At 33.4% G+C, this 22,046-nt stretch overlaps 1 pseudogene; it reads right to left on the bottom strand.

Annotated features, from left to right (window-relative positions):
* Positions 1-230: 230 nt before the first annotated feature.
* Positions 231-7,883, bottom strand: LOC125124573 (olfactory receptor 2AK2-like; annotated as a pseudogene).
* Between the last annotated feature and the right edge of the window lie 14,163 nt (positions 7,884-22,046).

The raw sequence follows: 22,046 nt of genomic DNA on the forward strand, positions 1-22,046 counted from the left end.
TTTCAAAATATTTCTAATAAGGAAACATCAGGTTAAGAGTTGAATTATATTGCTTTAGAAGCTAACTAATTTTGAAATTACACTGTACCTTTACCTTCTGTATTGAAAATCCATGAATTTCCAGTAGAAATGCTGGAGGAAATTCTGATATCCAGAGTATTCAAGACTTTTATACTTTGTTTCATAAACATTTCCTATAATTCAAATATTTCTAGGCAGTTTTATCATTTTCATAATGCACAACAGTACTCTAGGCCCATATATTTATGTTGATCAATCTGAGTCAATAAGGAATTCCTAGTCAAATTTTCTGCATGAATAGTCAAGGCCCCCATGACTCCTTTATTCCCCAAGATGTAGATAAATGTGTTCAGAAGAGGTGTAATAACAATATAAAACACAGCTACTATCTTATCCTCTTCAGGGGAATGCAAGGAATGTGGCCTTGTATAGATGGAGAGAGTGGTCGCAAATAACAGGCTTGCCACAATAAGGTGATAGCTTTTGTCTGTCCTTTTATTGAACTCATCTGGAACACCACAGTAAGCATGCAGGCATAGGAAGCTAGAACCATGAAGTGATTAACAATCCAGATCTATAGAAAGTAAATTGAAATACATGCACTGTATGTGTTAAAGAGTTAATAGAACAATTGGTCCATGCACATGTGACCATGAACCAACAGATCATCTTGCTCATGAGTACAGGGTAATGTAAAGGATGACAGATGGCCACATAGCAATCATAAGACATGAAACCAAGAAGGGCTTTGGTTCCACCAAGGGCCAAAGCAACAAATGTTTGAATATCACAGCCTAAAAAAGTAACACTTTACTTCTGGACATAAAGTTAATTGCCGGGAGTTCCCGGGTTGTGGCGCAGTGGTTAACGAATCCGACTAGGAACCATGAGGTTCGGGGTTGGATGCCTGGACTTGCTCAGTGGGTTAAAGAATCTGGCGTTGCCGTGAGCTGTGGTGTAGGTTGCAGATGCGGCTCAGATCCCACGTTGCTGTGGCTCTGGCGTAGGCTGGTGGCTACAGCTCCGATTCAACCCCTAGCCTGGGAACCTCCATATGCTGTGGGAGCGGCCCAAGAAATGGCAAAAAGACAAAAAAAAAAAAGGAAAGTTAATTTCCATCTCGGGCATACTGTGTATATCAGGCCAATGAAGGAGAGTTAACTAAGTAGAAAGTACATTGGACTGTGGAGTCTGGTGTCCAGTTGAATGAGAATTAGGATGATGTTCCATATCAAAGCTACTGAAAATACCATTGCAATGGCAACAAAGAAAAAAGAGTCATTAGATTATATTGGAAAAGACCAAGAGGTATAATAAGTTAAGTGTTTCATTTCACTTTCTCCAGGCCTGCTAACATTCCTGCTGAAAAATTCACTGATGGATTTATTAGGGGTTTTATTGTTGGTTACTTCTGTTTGTTCCTGACTTCTTTTAACATTTTTTCCATAATACTGATTGCTGAGAGTTTAGTTAAAATGTGTCCTGGAGAAGGTCTTTTCTTTTTTTCTATTGGGGAAATAGGATATTATATTTGGCTTTATGCACTTTTATGTCCAAATCCTGCCCTAGGTTTGGAAAGTTCTCAGATACAATTTTTTTCATTTTTTCTTTTTTCGGTCTTTTGTCTTTTTAGGGCCGCACCTGCAGCATATGGAGGTTCTCAGACTAGGGGTCTGATCAGAACTGTAGCCACCAGCCATAGCCACAGCAATGCCAGATCTGAGCCACATCTGTGACCCACACCACAGCTCATGGCAGTGCCAGATCCTTAACCCACTGAGCAAGGCCAGGGATCAAACCCGCAACCTCATGGTTCCTAGTCAGATTCGTTTCTGCTGCACCGCAACAGCAACTCCTATTTTTTTAAAAATAAACTCTCTGCCCCCTTCTCCTCTCCTCTTTAAATATTTGCTTTTCTGATAAAAGAAAATAGCTGTAGAGGCTTTCTATAATGTTTTATATCTTAGTTTCCTCTCCTCTTATAAATGTATTATTTGATGAGCATGCTCCCTGTCTACTTAAGCCCACTCTCACAAATTCACTTTGGATTTTATACAGGAAGTGAGTAGCAGAGTGGTGGAAGGGGTGAGTTTAGCATTTGGGGCTTTGCTGATATTCATGAGCCCACTGTGGCGATCTTCATGTGGGGTACTCTTATAGGATGTGGTCCAACTTTCAGCTTAAATTCCAAATCAGACAGTAGGAACTGCATTATTTTAATGTGCTTTAATATTCTTAACTGTTTCCATCCCGTCCTCCTCCTTCCTCCAAATTATGGATATTTCTTCTCAAAATCAGAGTGCTGATATAGAGAAATTGGTTTCTCTAGAAATAACCCACACCAACTGGATAGCCAGTCACTCACCAACTGCATTTTCTGCTCCCTGTGTGGGAAAAGTCACTGGTGACCACTGCCAAACAGCATGGGCTCTTCCTGTTTTGACTTAGGAAGGGAACAGATTCTGTTCAATTCCTTCCTTTCCTTTGCCTTCAAACTCTTCTTTAACCTGCACTGATGGCATTCTGAAATCTTCCCCTAGACAAGCTAGACTTCTACAAATTCAGTCTCACCCATGGGTATCTGGTATCTGTCCAGATTTTCACTCTCGAGGTGTTTTTCCCAATCATGGTAATGGGAGTGAAGCAATTTTTCTGATATCTAGAGACTACAGACTTAGAAAGGTCTTATAAATTTTCATGTGGTCATTGGGCAAGAGTCCCGGATCTCTTGGAGTAAAGTGCTTAAGCACGTGTTTATTTGTAAATGTCTAACTATTTCCTAAAAAAAAAAATGGGAATGAGAAAAACAGAAATGATTCAAGCTGCCATGATGTGCTTGTCACTCCCTACAGCATTTTGGATATACTATTTCTCATAAAGTTTCTACTAAAAAATTTGCCCATAGCCTGATTGTTTGTTTTTTATAAGCTATTTTTTTCTCTTACTGCTATTAAAATTCTCTGGTTTTGATTTTTAACAGTATTACTTATATTCATTTTGAGGAAACCATTACAAATTAAATTAGAATGATTTATTAGCTTCATGAATTTCATTGTCAAAGCCTCACCTCGGATTTTGGATGTTCTTAGAAATTACCCCAATTTTTTTTCAACCCTTTTTTCCTTTCTATTTGTTCTGCAAATCCTATGATTCTGATATTGATTCTTTGCATAGTTTCCTATATGCACTAAATTCTTCTTTATTATTTTTTCAATCTTTTTTCTTTGTTCTCTCAGATTTTACCATTTCATTTATTCTGATTAACTGACTAGATATTATATTAGTCTACTCTACTTTTGATGCTTTCTGTTACTTTTTAAAAATTTAATTCGTTGAATTATTTAGCTTCAGAACTTAGAACAACTTTTCTCAAATTGAACTAAGTCATACATGGATATAATAGAAAATGGTTACAAATTTTTGTTGGAGAAACCCACTATGATTCATCATATCGTGTCATAGAATATCTTAGTTTTGTGCTTTATAACAAATGTATAAAGAATTCTGAGATAATTTAATGTTTATACACCTTTAGTAAATATTTTAATATAAGATGCACACATTAGGGTATCTTGAAATAAAAAAAAGAGAGCAAGTTTTTGTCAGAAGATAAAAGGGAAAAATTTTAGCTTTGAATCAATGATAATTAATATGCTACTTCATTAGAAGGGAATTAGTAAGTTTAATTTACAATTAAATAAATAATTTTAAGCTTTTTCTGATGTCTAGTAAATACTTTTTTCCCTAAAATGATAACATTTAATCTATACTAACAGAAATAAATTTTAGCTAATTAATTCAAAAAAAGCTGGTATATTCCTTACTTAAAATTGTTTATTTGCTCTTTATTTCAGTTTACAGACAATAAAATTCAAAACTGAGAAATACAGTAAGGGGAAATCTAAACTCATATGATATTTGACATCTGACAAGCAAATATGTATGAAAAGCTTATATGTATGAAAAGCAATTACTTACTTCCTAAAAAATAAACATGATTCTAGTCTACTATCTGAATATATTTTAAAATTAGTGAAATTATTTGTGTGGACAAATAATCTAAATGCTGTATATTCTTTTTAGCATTAAAGAGTATTTTTCTGCAATTTATAGATGCCTTATTTTAATGTCACCATTTCTCGATGTGTGATTATTCAGTAAATGCAGATTCATTTTATGAAATGGAGAGAGATACATTCAACCAAGGTGATTAGGGAAAATTTTATGCATTAAGCAATAATCATGTTTTCCTCTTAAAGTGCAGGCAATTTTGTTTAATAGAATTTTCAGATATTATCTATTTGGATATTTAAACCATGACTACAGGAAATAAACACATTGAAAGAGATTTTGTACCTCTCAGTATTTTTCAACTGGGCAAATAGACATTTGCCACTTTGCTACTATTGCAATCATCCTTTCAGTGACACTGATGAGGCAATATCTGAGTAATAATTTTGAGATGACTATAAGGTTTTTGTCATTCCTTTTATTGATGTGGTGTATCACATTAATTGATTTGCATATGTTGAACCAAACTAGTGAACTGTGGATGAAGACTGCTTGGTCATAGTTTATGATCTTTTTTATGTGTTGTTGGATTCAGTTTGATAATACCTTGTTAAGAAATTTTGCATGTTTATTCATCAAAGCTATTGGCCTGTAATTTTCTTTTTTGATAGTGTCTTTATCTGGTTTGGGTTTCATAGAATTCATACTACTTATATAACAGTGGTTTCATAGAATGTCTTTGGGAATGTTCCTTCCTCTTCAAATTTTGGAAAATTTTGAAAAGAATCAGTATAAGTTCTTGTTTGTACATTAGTAGAATTCACCTATGATGCCATCAGGTCCTAGACTATTATAAGGAGGTTTTTGGTTTTTGTGTGCTTTGTTTTATGGTTGCACCTGCTGCATATGGAAGTTCCCAGGCTAGGCATCAAATTGGGGATGCAGCTGAGGACTATGCCACAGCCATGGCAACACCGGCTCCATCTAAGCCACGTCTGTGACCTACACTGGAGCTTGTAGCAATGCTGAATCCTTAACTCACTGAGCAAGGTCAAGAATTGAACCCTCATACTTAAGGACACTATATTGTATTTTTAACTCACTGAGCCACAATGGTAAATCACTTTTTTTTTTACAGATACTATTTTATTTCTAGTGATTAGTCTAAATAAAATTTTCCATTTCTTCTGGATTCAATTTTGGTGGGTTCTGTTTCTAGAAATGTCTCTTTCTTATAGCTTACTCAATTTGTTGGCATATAATTTTCATAATAATCATAAATACATAAATTTTTTTCATATTCCTGCAGTATCAGTTGTTATTTCTCATTTCTTATTTTGTTTTTGAATTTTTTTTTTTTGCCTTTTTCTAGAGCCACTCCCATGGCATATGGAAATTCCCAGGCTAGGGGTCTAATCGGAGCTATGGCCACCAGCCTACACCAGAGCCACAGCAATGTGGGATCCGAGCCACATCTGCAACCTACACCACAGCTCATGGCAACACCAGATCATTAACCCACTGAGCAAGGGCAGGGACCGAACCCGCAACCTCATGGTTCCTAGTTGGATTCGTTAACCACTGAGACATGACGGGAACTCCTTTTTTTTTTGTTTGTTTTTTTGTTGTTGTTGTTTTATTTTTGAATTCTTTCTCTTTCTTTTTGGTGAGACTGACAAGAGGTGTGAAGACTTTGTTTACACTTTTGAAAAACTAGCTGTTAATTTTATTGATTTGTTTCTCTTTTTTAAATTTTCCTTTCTAATTTATTTTCTCTTAATCTTGATTACATACTTCTGCTGAAATTAAGTTTTGTTTTTTCTTTTATTTTTAATTATTGTAGGAGGTATATTAGATTGTTTATTTGAGAGTTGTCTTGTTTTTTGAAGAAAGCCTGTGTTGCTATGAACTTCCCTCTAAGAACAATATTTGCTCATCCCATAGATTTTGTATAATGTTTTCATTGTCATTTCCTTTGAGTATTTTTTAATTTCCTTTTTTTTATTATTGGACCATTGGTATTTTAGTAATATGTTTTTAGTTTCCATGTAACCTTTTTTTTAATTTCTTTTTCTGTGGTTGATTTCTAATTTCATGATGTTGTGGTAAGTAAAGATGCTTGTTATAGTTTCTATACTCTTAAATTTGTTTAGGCTCATTCTGTGCTTTGTATGTGGTTACTCCTGGAGAATGTTCCACATACACTTGAAAATAATGTATATTCTAGGTTTTTTTGGAGGGCATGTAATATCCTGAAAATATCAAGTCTAACTGTTCTATTGTGTCATTTAAGATCTCTGTGGTCATATTGATTTTCTGTCTAGATCTGTCCACTAATGTAATTTGGGTGTTAAATCTCCTACTATTTTTGAATTCCCATCAACTTCTCTATTTCTATTAGTATTTTATGTATATGGCTGCTCCTATATTAGGTGCATATATGTTGATTAAAGTAAAATACTATTCTATTTTTGATTCTTTTTTCATTATATACTGTCCTTATCTTTGTATCCTTTGTTTTAAAGTCTATTTTTTCCGATATGAGTATTGTGATCCCCCACTGTCTTGTCATTTTCATTCAAATCAAATGACTTTATCTTTTCTCTCACTTTCAAAATTTGTGTGTCCTTTGTCCTCAACTGGGTCTATTTTAGGCAGTGTATTGTAGCCTCTTGTTTTGTGTGTCTTTAATCCAATCTTCCACTCAAAATCTTTTTTTTTGTCTTTTTGCCTTTTCTAGGGCTTCTCCCACAGCATATGAAGGTTCCCAGGCTAGGAGTCTAATCGGAGCTGTAGCCACTGGCCTACACCTGAGCCACAGCGACACAGGATCTGAGCCACTGACAGGGATCAAACCTGTCTATGACCTACACCACAGCTCTTGGCAATGCCAGATCCTTAACCCACTGAGCAAGGCCAGGAATTGGACCTGCAACCTTACGGTTCCTAGTCGGATTCGTTAACCACTGAGCCATGACAGGAACTCCGTCGCTCAATATCTTTTGATTGGAACACTGTCAGTACATTGATATTTAAAGTATTATTGATAGATAAGTATGATGTATTGCCATTTTAGATGTTGTGTTCTATTTGTGTTTCTTTTTTGTTTTGTTTTATTTTTCCTTTGTGATTTAATAATTTCTTATTTTACTCTTGTGCTTTCTTCTTTTGGTTTTTGTGACTATATTGTATGTTTTGGACTTGTGATTATCCTGTTTTTCAAGTATGTTAACTCCTTATATATACTTGCTTTAGGCTGATAGTCACATAGTTTCAAATACATTCTTTAAAAAAGAGTCTATATTTTCTTACTCTCCTCACCTACATTTTATGATTTTAATGTCCTCTTTTACATCTTCATGTTCATCCTTTTTCTGTTCACTGAAGTTATCACTGCTTTTGTAAGGGAAAATGACCCGACAAAAAGGTCAAAAGGAGACACCCCAGCCATGATGACTAAGCAAAATCCGGCCAAACTGCCCCTAACCCAGTCAACTACCTCTAACCACCTCTCCCCTACACATTTGCTTCTGTAAAACTCACTCCTATGTCAATTACTTCGCCAGTTCTCACTCCAGTCCGCCAAGCATGGACCTGGAAGAACTATCCCATAAAAGCCTTGTGAAACCCCTCTTCAGCACTCAGTCTTCGGAGAGTGATCTCCTCTGAGCCTGCCGGCGTAATAAACCTGAGTTCTCCAACTCTCCGAGTGCTCGCTTGGTTTCTCACAGGGTGAAAGAACTGCTGGAGCAGGTACACTGCGGCCACAGAGCTGCTGGAGCTGGTATACTGGCCATAGGGCTGACACCAGAGCTGATACACTCCATTCTTGGGCTGCTGGCAGCCGCCATAACACTTTAACAATTTTTTTATTTACTAATTTTTTAATCTGTATACTGGCTTATTAAGCAATTGATTTACTAACAGTGATTTTTCTCTTTTCTATATCTTCTTACTCTTTCTATTTATGAAAAACTCTTTAATATTTCTTTTAGAGTAGGTTTATTATTGCTGTATTTTTTTCTTTTCTGAGAAATTTTTATCTCTTCTATTTTAAATGACAATCTTGCTGGGTAGGGAGTTCTAGGTTGCAGATTTTTTCCTTTCAAGACTTTGAACATATCTGTTACTCTTTCTGGCCTGCACAATTTCTGTAGAGAAATCACCTGCTAGCGTTGTGAGCGTTTCTATGTAATTACATCTTTGTTGTTCTCTAGTTGCCTTTAGAATCCTCTCTTTAGAAGTAAAACTCTGATTAAATAAATTAACAATAATTTCCTGATTCTTATATTTTGACAGAGTAAATTATTCTCCCTCAACACCTACCCAACACTGCAATCTGCATATACTTCCTTGGGTCAATGTATAGAAATCTAAAATATACCTCATTTTCTATACTGTGGTTACCATTTCAGTTTTTCTCATAAACCTATGAAATAATTTACTTTTGTTGCACGAAACGCTTTTATTTTTCTCACACCGTATTGAATGAAAACAGCAAAAACAATAAATTCATACACTCTGCTAAAAGTTACTTGATCTAAATGATAAGCAGATTGAAACTAAAGAAATTTAAGCTTCAGGGCCACAAATGTACATAGGTCCTTTCCAAGGACACGTGAAATCTTGTATATGTATTTTTGTATTTTTATTTTTGTTTCCTTTTTCTTAAGGATTTCATCCAACTTTGCACAAGTTCCAGCCTACTCAATACTTAGACTTATCCATTAATATCCTAGAATTATTTTCATCAGTAATTGGATTTAATGTGAGTTGTAACCATCAAATAGACTTAATTTTAAATTTCAAATCTGGTCTTTGCATTCCAACTTATCCATGTTTCTGCATAAAACTGTCGACCAATGATTATATACTCATTGAAGTTTTTTTCTGAGGAAATTTCTCTAATGTATTACACAGAAAAGTGATAGAATATATCACAAGTACAATATATTATATATTGTATTTGGGAAAATGAAGATAGAAATATGTGTTTATTTAATGAGAGTTATACCTTTGTTGACACAGTGTGTGATAAGACTCCAAACTGTAACCTACATCATCTGGGTTCTGAAGTTATTTAATTTTATGTTGATTGTGGGTGAGTTCATATATATAAAACTATAGGTAAGGGGATGAGTTTAAGATGGTGGAGTAAAAGGATTGGTGCTCACCTTCACTCATAAAAGCAACAAAATTACAACCAACTGCAGAATAACCTTCAACAAACTGGACTTCAACCTACCAAAAATATATCCAGAAGAGGCTCACCCATGGGATTGATAGTTATGAGCCCTAAGTCAGTTTCCCATATCTGGGGATCTGGCATTTGGAGGAGCTCATGGAGCATATGAAGTTAAGGGCCAGTGGGGATCACAGGGCTCCATGGGCTGGAGGAAATGGAGACTCTACTCTTGAAAGTTATAAAGAATCAGCTCCACTTAAAATGGGCAAGCACCAGTCCCTCTCATCAGGAAGCCTTCAGCAAGCTTCCATACCAACTTCAGCCACAATGAGGGCAAACATCAGAATCAAGAGAGGCTACAACACTATTGCCTGCAAAAAAGAGACCACACCACAAAATATACAAAATGAAAAGGCAGAGAATTATGATTCAGATAAGGGGACAAGGAAAAAAATCATTGAAACTGCTAAGTGATTTGGACATTAACAACCTCGATGAAAAAGACTTTAGAATAATGATAGTAAACATGATTCAAGATCTCGGGAATAAACTGGAGGCAAAGATTAATAAATTACAAGAAACATTGAGCAAAGAAATAGAAAATTTAAGGATTGAGCAAGCAGAGAAACAAAATACAATAACTGAAATAAAAATTTGCTAGAAGCAACCACTTGCAGAATACAGGAGGCAGAAGAACAAATAAGTGAGTTGGAAGACAGACTAATGAAAATCACTGATGTGGAACAGAAGAGAGAAAAAAAGATTGAAAAGAAATGAAGACTTTCTAAGACAACTCTGGGACAATGTTAAATGCATATTATAGGGGTACCAGAAGGAGAAGAGAGAGAGGAATGACCAGAGAAAATAATTAAAGAGATAATGGCCAAAAACTTCCCTAACATGGGAAAGGAATCACTCACTCAAATTCAAGAAGCACAATAATTACCACATAAAATAAACCCAAGGAGTAAAAATCTGAGGCACATAGTAATCAAACTGACCAAAATTAAAGACATAAAATATTGAAAGCAGCTAGGAAAAAGAAACAAATGACAAGCAAGGGAAACCCGATAAGGTTATTGGCAGATTTTTCAGCAGAAACTCTGCAGACCAGAAGGGAGTGGCATGATATACATAATGTGATGAAAGGAAAAAACCTCCAACCAAGATTATTCCACCCAGCAAGGCTCCCATTCAGATTTGAAGGAGAAAAAGAAGCTTTACAGACAAGCAAGAGCTAAGAGAATTCAACTCCCCTAAACCAGCTTTACATCAAATACTAAAGGAACTTCTCTAGGTGGAAAAGAAAAGGCCACAACTAGCAATAAAAATATTACAAATGACAGGGCTCACCAGGTAGGAAATTATCCACACACAAAATGCTACTAAAATCAGAAATCATGAGAAGAGGGAGGTATAAATACAGGACCCTGGAGATGCATGAGTAATTAAGAGAGCAACAACGTCAAACAAACTTGTATGTATATAGACTCCTATATCAAAACTTCATGGTAACTGCAAGCCAAACGTCTATACTAGATAAACACACAAATAAGAAAAAGCAATCCAAATACAACACTATAGGTATTCATCAAACCGTAAGAGAAAAGAACAAGAGAAGAAGGGAAGACAAAAGACCAACAAAAGCAAATTCAAAACAGGTCATAAAATTGCAATAAGAACATAATATCAATAATTACCTTAAATGTAAATAGACTAAATGTCCCAAGCAGAAGACATACACTGGCTGAATAGATACAAAAAAAAGACCATATAAATATATATCCTTTCTTCAAGAGATCCACTTCAGGTCTAGGGACACATACAAATTAAAAGTTGAAGAAAATATCCCACATGAAAAAAAAAAAAAAACTAGAGTAGCTAGTGTAGCAATACTCATATCAGACAAAATAGACCTTAAAATAAAGAATATTATGAGACAAAGAAGGACATTACATAATAAAAGGATCAATCTGAAAAGATGTAACAATTGTAAAAATATATATACCCAACATAAGATTACAGCAATGTATAAGGCAACTGTTAAAAACCTTAGAAAGAGAAATTGATAATAACACAATAATAGTGGGGGACTTTAACACCCCACTTACAGCAATAGACAGATCTTCCAGAAAAAAAATCAACAAGGAAACACAAGCCTTAAATTATACATTACACAGATATTTATAGAACATTCCATCCAAAAGCAGCAGAATACACATTCTCCAAATGTGCACATGGAACATTCTGTAGCATAGATCACATTCTGGGCTACAAATCAAGCCTCAGTAAATTTAAGAAAATTTAAATCATATCAATCATCTTTTGTGACCATATGTTTTACAACTGGAAATCAACAACAAGAGAAAAAAAAAAGCTGCAAAAAACACAAACACATGGAGACACAATAACATGCTACTAAACAACTAATGGATACAAATAAATCAAAGAAAGGAAATTGAAAAAGTAACTATAAGCAAATAACAAAGACACAATAATCCAAAGCCTATGGGATGCAGCAAAAGCAGTCCTAAGAAGGAAGTTTATAGCAATACAAACCTACCTCAGGAAACAAAAATCTCACATAAACAACCTAATTTTGCATCTACCGCTTCCAGAGAAAGAACAGATAAAACCCAAATTTAGCAGAAGGAAATAAATCATAAAGATCAGAGCATTAAAAAAAAATAGGAACAAACAAAAAAAAATAGAAAATATCAATGAAACATTTAAAAACTTCCAACAAACAAAAGTCCAAGACCAGATGGCTTCACAGGTGAATTCTATGAAATATTTAGAGAATTGTTAACATCTATATTTCTGAAATTATTCCAAAATATTGAGGAGGAAGGAATATTCCCAAACTCATTCTATGAGCCCACTTTCACTCCAATATCAAAATTATACAAAGGTATCACAAAAGAAGAAAATTAAAAGCCAATATAACAGATGAATATAGATGCAAAAATCCTCAACAAAATACTAGCAAACTGAGTCCAAAAATATAGCAAAAGGATTATACACCATGATCAACTTGGATTTATCTCAGGGATGTATTTTTCAATATCCACAAATCAATGTGTGATACACCACATTAAAAAAGTGAGAAATAAAAACCATATGATCCACTCATAGATGCAGGAAAAGCTTTTGACAAAATCCTGTTTCAATATAATATAATAAAGGTCATATATGACAAACCCACAGCAAATATTATTCTCAATGGTTAAATGCTGAAAGATTTCCAGTAAGATCAAGAACAAGACAAGGATGTCGGTTTTCAACACTACCATTCAACATGGTTTTGGAAGTCCTAGCCACGGAAATCAGAGAACTGCATAAAATTTTCAACAAGTATCTTCTTTTTGGGAAAGAATTTACCTATTTTACATATTTTCATCATTTACATAAAATTCATAAATATGATTCTGTGCTAACCTTAACTAAAAATTTTGAAGATAAAATAGGAAGAAACAGACATTTTCCCCTCCCTAGTTAGGAATATAAGGATGCTCCAGGGTCATGCCCCGTCTGGTAGAGAATACAGAGGACTACTGAATCATGTCTTAGCTCACTGCACCAAGATGCTTTGAAGCCCCTATGCCCTTGTAACCCTGAGATGATTCAAATTTTAAAAAAGACATAGTACTGGAAGTCCTAGGCACAGCAATCAGACAAACAAAAGACATAAAAGGCATCTAAATATGAAGAGAAGAGGTAAAACTGTCACTGTATGCAGAAGACAAGATATTATATATAGAAAACCCTAAGGACTCAACCCAAAAACTACTTGAACCGATCAATAAATTCAGCAAAGTAGCAGGATATAAGATTAACATTCAGAAATCAGTCACATTTCTGTATACTTACAATGAAATATTACAAAAGTAATAAAAAAATACAATACCTTTTAAAATCACACCCCCCCAAAAAAAATCAAATACTTGGGTATACACCTGACCAAGGAGATAAAGGAGTTATATGCCAAGAACTATAAAACATTCATTAAGGAAATTAAAGAAGATGTAAAGAAATGGAAAGATATTCCATGTTCTTGGGTCAGAAAAATTAATATTATAAAAATGGCTATTCTACCCAAATCAATCAAAAGATACAATGTAATCTCTATCAAATTACCCAGGACATTTTTCACAGAACTTGAAGAAACAATCCAAAAATGTATATGGAACCAAAAAAGACCCAGAATTTCCAAAGCAATTCTGAGGAACAAAAACCAAGCAGGAGGCATCCCTCTCCTAAACTTCAGGCAATATTACAAAGCCACAGTCATCAAGACAGTGTGGTGTTGGTGCCAAAACAGACAGGCAGACCAATGGAACAGAATAGAGAACCCAGAAATAAATCCAGACACCTATGGTTGATTAATCTTTGACAAAGGAGGCAAGAACATAAAATGGGAAAATGACAGTCTTTTCACCAAGCACTGCTGTGAAACCTGGACAGCTGCAAGCAAATCAATGAAACTAGAAAACACCCTCACGCTATGCACAAAAATAAACTCAATATGGCTGAAAGACTTAAAGACAAGAAAACATCAAACTCCTGGAAGAGAACAGAGGCAAAACATTCTCTGACATCAACCTTATGAACAGTTTCTCAGGTCAGACTCCCAAAGCAACAGAAATAAAAGCAAAAATAAACCAATGGGACCTAATCAAACTTACAAGCTTTTGCATAGTAAAGGAAACCAAAAGGAAACCAAAATGACAACTTATAAAATGGGAGAAAATAGTTTCAAATGATGCAACTGACAAGGGCTTAATCTCTAGAATATACAAGCAACTTATACAACTCACCAGTAAAAAAGACAACTCAATTGAAAAATGGGCAAAAGACCTGAATAGACATTTCTCCAAGAAAGATATACAGATGGCCAACAAGCACATGAAACAATTCTCCACATCACTAGTTATTAGACAAATGCAAGTCAAAATTATCATGAGATACCACCTCACCCCAGTCAGAATGGCCATCATTACTAAGTCCACAAATAAATGCTGGAGGGGTGTGGAGAAAAGAGAACCCTGCTGCACTGTTGGTGGGAATGTAAGCTGGTACAACAACTATGGAGAAACGTATGGAGGTACCTTAGAAATCTATACATAGAACTTCCATATGACCCAGCAACTACAATCTTGGGCATATATCCAGAAAAAAACTTTCCTTGTAAAAGACACATGCACCCATATGTTGATTGCAGCGCTATTCACAACAGCCAAGACATTCAAAGAACCCAGATGTCCACTGACAGATGATTGGATTAGGAAGAAGTGTTACATATGCACAATGTAATACTATTCAGCCATAAAAAAGAGTGAAATAATGCCATTTGCAGAAACATGGATAGAACGAGAAACTCTCATACTGAGTGAAGTAAATCAGAAAAAGATAAATACTGTATGATATCACTTATATCTCGAATCTAATATATGGCACAAATGAACATTTCCACAGAAAAGAAAATCATGGACTTGGAGAATAGACGTGTGGTTGCCAAGGGGGAGGGAAAAGGAGTGGGGTGTATTGGGAGCTTGGGGTTAGATGCAAACTATTGCCTTTGGAATGGATTAGCAATGAGTTCGTGCTGTGTAGCACTGGGAAATAAGTCTTATCACTTACGTTGGAGAAAGATAATGTGAGAAAATAGAATGTGTACATGTGTGTGTACCTGGATCACCATGCTGTACAGTAGGAAAAAAAATTGTGTTGGTGAAATTATAATTAAAAAATAAATGAATAAGTAAATAAATAAATAAATAAATATTAAAAAATAAAAATCAATAAGAAAGACCAAGTCAATTTCAAATACTCTCAAATACATACTTTATATTCCTTTTGCAGAAATTAGGTAAGTAATATCTGTATAACATAGCCAGCTCCGAAGTAGCCCAAATAAAAATATGCGCATATAAGAAACTTAATACAAGTTAACTATACATAAGCTTCAAAATAAAATACAACATGTTTAAATATAATGTCTAAGAGAAGACACGTGTTTTTCTTTTAAACATGAGTTGCAGGAAACTCAGTAAGGAACTACAGTTTTCCTATAACTTACTTCAGAAGAGTGAGCTATCAAAACAGTTGTGTGATACTGAACAATTTTCACTGTGAATGAGACTTCTTTGCCTTCCTCAGTCCCTGTCCTTGATTCTCTCCTTGAAAGCATAGGCTATATGCTAGATAAACAGACACATCGATTGTCTTCCATTTTCTAAAACATTTAATGTTCCTTTATACCTCCTAGAGTAATGATAATAAAAACAAAAATAGACAAATTGGACGTAATTGAACTTAAATGTTTTTGCACAGCAAAGGAAAGCCTAAGCAAAATGAAAAGATAATCCACAGAATGGGAGGAAATTGAAGCACCTGACAAGGGATTAATCTCAATACCAAAACCAACCCCATTTGAAAAAAAAAAAAAAAAAAGAGGGCAGAAGACAGTTATCCAAAGAATACCTACAGGTGGGCAAAAAACTAATGAAAATATGCTTTTTATTATTATTGGACGAATGCAAATCAAATCTACTATGAGGTACCATCTTATGCCAACCAGAATGGTCATCATCAAAATGTCTGCAAACCCGCAAACTTGTGGTTCCTAGTCGGATTCGTTAACCACTGATCCATGACAGGAACTCCCTGATGCCAAAGACTTTTAAGGAGAACTTAGTCTCTAGTCCACAATTAAACACATTGGCTACTTTGAAGCAATGTGTGTGTGTGTGTGTATGTGTGTGTGTGTGTAGTTGTGAATATGTGAATGTGTGTGTTGTTTTTGTTGTTTTTAACCTGTAAAAGGGATTGCCTTATCTCATCTCATTTCATAGAAACATCTTAGAGATATTGACTTATTAAAATTCAACTTTAATTTTCACAGATTAAATAAATCTTTTTGTTATAAAATAGCAACCCTATGCTATGCCATTAACTAACTTCCTCTCTATGAATTTGGGTTCAATTAACCTTGAGTGGTTATATTTTTATTGTACCTATGGAGTTTCAGAAATGTGAGTCACCTACTATCTTGAGTATGTTAATCTTCTTAAAAATATTTAAGGAAAAAATTGTAAAAATTGGAATATTTAACATAGAACATCCCTGGGTCATTTAATTCCATGAAATATCACACTTTTTTATTGAAAGTATATCAAAGTATGTATCAGTTGGTTATTATTAATATATATATATATAAATATACACACACATAGAGAGTGAATACTTAAAAACCTGTCAGTTAAAATTTTTTCATATGGCTCTTTTTATTTGAAAAGTCAATCAATTTTGTGTATTCATACTAAACTCAATTTTGTTTTTGAGTACAAACAATAGCTCTAACCAAACAAAGTTTCAATGTAGCCAATGTGTTTAATTGTGGACTAGAGACTAAGTTTTCCCTAAAGGACTTTGGAAAACAAAATAAAAGTTTCCATTATGATTAGGCAGCCAGCACATTTAGTTGAGATTTTAGAAGTCTATATATGATGACAATTTTGCTTAAGTTCTATTCTCCACTGAATTGTTCATGCTAAATGATTAAAGGCTTATGACCCAAGGCAAAAAAAAAAATTCTTATAAACTCATAGTTTGGTAATAGTTCCTAGAGTGTTTTTTAAATTATCTTTATGCCTCTCTGCAGCAGTGCCAAATTAAGTAGATTAATTATTAAGAACATATTTGAACTTTCTGTGGTCCTCAGTATGATTTTATTTAAAAATATTTTCAAAATGAATTGTTATGACTCTTTAATAACTAGCTCTAAGTGGGGAAGTAGGGATTCATTTTCATATATAATTTCATAGCTCTGTCTTCCATTCTTTGATTAATAATTTATTTCAAGTACAATATCCTAAGAGAATGAGTTTTCTCAGTATGAGGCAATACACCTCAGTGTAAAGGAGGTATAAAGGAACATTAAATGTTTTAGAAAATGGAAGACAATTGATGTGTCTGTTTATCTAGCATATAGCCTATGCTTTCAAGGAGAGAATCAAGGACAGGGACTGAGGAAGGCAAAGAAGTCTCATTCACAGTGAAAATTGTTCAGTATCACACAACTGTTTTGATAGCTCACTCTTCTGAAGTAAGTTATAGGAAAACTGTAGTTCCTTACTGAGTTTCCTGCAACTCATGTTTAAAAGAAAAACACGTGTCTTCTCTTAGACATTATATTTAAACATGTTGTATTTTATTTTGAAGCTTATGTATAGTTAACTTGTATTAAGTTTCTTATATGCACATATTTTTATTTGGGCTACTTCGGAGCTGGCTATGTTATACAGATATTACTTACCTAATTTCTGCAAAAGGAATATAAAGGTATGTATTTGAAATTGATTTGGTCTTTCTTAAAATTTGAATCATTTCAGGGTTACAAGGGCAAAGAGGCTTGGAAGCATTTAGTTCAACAAGCTAAGACCATGATTCAGTAGTCCTCTGTATTCTCTACCAGACGGGGCATGACCCTGGAGCATCCTTATATTCCTAACTGGAGAGGGGAAAATGTCTGTTTCTTCCTATTTTATCTTCAAAATTTTTAGTTAAGGTTAGCACAGAATCATATTTATGAATTTTATGTAAATGATGAAAATATGTAAAATAGGTAAATTCTTTCCCAAAAAAGCAGATACTTGAAAATTTTATGCAATTCCATTCAAATGAATATTTTGCAACTTTCATAGCTCCTTGGGATTGCTAGCTATTAACACTTCCATTTTTAAAACTGTATTACTTCCCTGTAATATTAAGAATATTCTTCTACATCCATGGATTTCAGTTCTACATATTTCTCTAGTTTCCATCTCCTGAAATTGGTTACTACTACCTTAAATCAACTCTAAAATAAATATTTTTATTGAAAGTAGAACTCAAAATTCAAAAGAGTATTAGAGACAACAATGCATAATACATGTGTATTAAAATAATAATCTAGAGAGGCTATATTATGATAAAATTAGGTACATATTTAATTACTTCTTTGATGAGGATGTTTAGGAGAAACTTGTGATTTTTAGTTTATGAATCTGATAATAATGAAATAGTTGTAAAATCTACCATAATGAATACAATTGTTAATATTGCTTTCTGTCTTCATGTGAAACAATCTAGCTTCAGTTTAAAACATACTTTAAGTGGATGTTATTTTAATTGGCTTGCTCACATTGTAGGTCCAAGCCATTACTTCATTCACGGGAGCTACACTGTAATTAAACTCCTTAAAATTGGGTTTGTAATTTGTTTAAATCTATTGGTAAACGTATAATCATTCAATCTTCCAATATTCAATGTATTTCTTCCATATTCATGTAAATTGAATCTCTCCTTTGGAGTTTTTTCAAAATGAGGAATGTGACTTTGATTGTTGGAAGTGGAAGCTGGGATGATGGAGATTTTTCTTTGAGGGGAATGTGACTGCAGGATGCACTTTAGGTTCTTCTAAACTTAACATTTATTTTGGCACTTATTCTTCACATATCAAATGAATTTTTAAAATAATAGACAGGGTGCATATCCTAAATTTGAGTTATTCAACTTTATGGTGAAGATTTTACGTTCTTCAATGTTTTTAAGACATTCTACAGTGTATATTATCTCTGGAATCTGAGGTGAGAAAAAGTCTGATTAACTTCCTAATCCTTAACAAAAGGTATCAGAATTCTGTCTTTATTGAATAGCAATAAAGACAAAAATAAATATATGTTTTAAACAAGACAGAAATTTAAAATATCTTCAAATACTCTCATGAACTCATGGGGAATCAAGTATGATTTATGTGTCAGCTGATTAAAAACAAGTCAGAGTGAAGGAGCAGTAGCTTGGTAACTACAATCTCAGAATTGTCTTGTGTATATAGATTCTGATTAAGACCAGAATATCCATAGCCTTCTATCTGAAAGTATTAAGAGACCTATATCAGATCAATTTTCCACTATTTAAATAATTTAATCTCTATAAAATTTCATAGGGACTACTTCCTTCTCTTACTCTCTTGTCAGCATTTTTCAGATCTCAAGCTTTTCATATAATTCCAGATATTTATTACCATAATTGCTTCTGGTTTGAAATATACAACTAGAAATTTACAGTAAGTATCCATTAATTGGTTTACTAAAAAGTACTATCTGATGGTATTTATGGTATCCCATAAATCACAAGCAATTGTTGCTATTGTACTTATTTAAAAAATACAAGCAAATTTTAATTATAAATATATAAATTACCATATTTAATTTTCATCAATTTCCATTAGTAATGTGGAAATATTTTAGACTACTACAAGAAGATGATAGTATATAAAAATAGTACAATGATGTTACAACCCTTCTTTAATTTTGTTTTCTATATTAACCAAGTCATCATCTTTAGTTTGTATCACTGTGTATATTACTTCATATATAAACTCTGTTCTTTGAACAAAGGATCTATAATATAGGCCTATTAAATATTACTTTTTATTAACAAATTATTTCAATCAGGTCTAATTATTTTTGGAATATATTAAAGTGTACAGCTCTCTTATCTAGCATTCTGGTATGTTTATTTTCGTTAGGACTTGCCTTTGTTTTATATCAACCTGGCAGATTATAGATAACTCTAACTTTATAATAGAATATGGAATTCTGCCTGACATAATTGGATTTTGATTTGTATGGTTTTTTGCTTTTTTTTTTTTCTTTTTTAGAGCCACACCCATGGCATGTGGAGGTTCCGAGGCTAGGGGTTGAATCAGAGATACACCTGCCAGCCTACTCCAGAGCCACAGCAATTCCAGATCTGTGCCATGTCTGCAAACTACACCACAGCTCATGGCAATGCCGGATCTTTAACCCACTGAGCAAGGCCAGGGATCAAACCCACAACCTCATGGTTCCCAGTTGGGTTCATTTCCACTGTGCCACAATGGGAATTCCTGGTATGTTTTCTTTAGCTGTTATGTTGTATTTATTTTCTTTGTCATATTTTGATATAAATGTTGAAAGTTTAGTTTTGTTGAAAATATTTTGAATTTCTTATCTTTGTTTTGTATTAGTTTTAAAACAGGATATTTAAACTAACATATCAGTAATTTTCTAATTTCTTATTTTTGGTTGAGAACTAAGTGACAGCTTTTTTCTAATTTTTCTTTCATCTGTGCCTCAAAGAGAAATTTTTCAATCAGTATTAAACAACACAAATCAGGTTCAAAATAGGTTTGGATTTTGAAAGAGAGAGAAAGGTGTAAAGCGTTGACTTTGATCTAGTAATTTTACGGTTTTCTGTCATTCTAAGGTTTAGTAGGATTCCCATGGGAATATTCCATACTTCTGCCACATTTACCACTTTCAGTGTATGTTTTCAAATTTATCAGCTGGGTACAGGTGTCTCCTTAACATGTATTTCACTCCTGTGCAATATTTTGTAATTAATCATGGGAGGCATTTTATTTTATGTATAAATACAGTTCTATAAATGCATATACTTTTTGACAAATATGAAGTATTTTATTGTTTCTTCTTTAGGCTGATATTATTATTATATATTTGTTTATTTTTGAGAACTGACTTGGTTTTTTTTTGCCCTTGCCCACAGCATATGGAAGTTCCTGGGCCAGGGTTGGAACCCAAGCCACAGCAGTGACCCAGACTTCTACAGTGACAATTCTTGATCCATAATCTACTGGTCACAAGAGAACTCCTTGACATATTTCTTTCTTAAAAAGAAATTGGAAAGAAAGTATACATGAATATTCATATTTGTAATGACATATTAATAAGATCTTCCAAGATTTTCACAAGTTGTCCTATGATTTCTCACTTACTTACCTTTATTAAAATATATTCTCAGAGTTCACAAACATCTGTATTATTTCTCAGAGTAACAACCTGTTATCAACACATATATCTGTATCAATCTGCTTAATTTTCCCTATCCTTTTTTTTTTTATGTGGAGGGCCTGGCAGTCATGTAGTCACACTTGACCATGATAGAGAATAGCTGTACACTTTAAGCAGAGAAAACTAGTGTGGGTCATATGTAGATTTATAGAAACTCAGCATGTTTTGTTCATAGTAGAAATTGAAAATAAAAACTAAGAATATTTAATATTTTCTGTAAATTTATTAATACGTTAAAGCAAAGGGTCTATAGTTAGTCAATATTTGCTCTAGAAATACACAAAGGCCAGGTTTGTATCAGAAAATAAACAGTGAAAAAATTAAATGTGTTTGCTTTGAATTAATCATTTTAACATGCTACTTGTGTAAAAGTTACACTAGTAAGTTTTAAATTTATATTTAATTAATTCATTCTCAAGTTTTTCCAAAAGACAGTTGTATTTTTTCCTAAAGTGATTATAAATATGTTCTATATTGACAGGAAGTAATGTCATATGGGATGTAAATGTCACTGAACTCTTTATATCAATTCATAGCCAATATGAATCAAAACAGAGAAATGCAATAAGCATTTTAATTACTATGTATTTGACCAAATCTATTATGAAAATTTTTATTACTTATGAATTAAGTAGAAGACTATGTTCAGAAAAAGAGAACACAGAACCTTGAATCTTTGAAAAGAAGGAAAATAATTTGTGTTGGCAAAACATCTCAAAACATCTTAATTTTTTTTTTCAAAATATATTTAGTTTTACATTTGGTAAAAAACTTTATTTTAATTCATAACCATTTAAGTGGCTACTGTTTAATAAATACAGATTTAGTATTTGTAACAAAGGGAGACACATTCACCTAAGGTGATTCAAAAAAATTTTCTTGCATGTGATAATCATCATCTTTTTTACTTAAAGGGAATTTAGTATTCTAAT

Source organism: Phacochoerus africanus, chromosome 4 (genome assembly GCF_016906955.1).
Source record: "Phacochoerus africanus isolate WHEZ1 chromosome 4, ROS_Pafr_v1, whole genome shotgun sequence".
In the NCBI taxonomy this organism is placed as follows: Eukaryota; Metazoa; Chordata; class Mammalia; order Artiodactyla; family Suidae; genus Phacochoerus; species Phacochoerus africanus.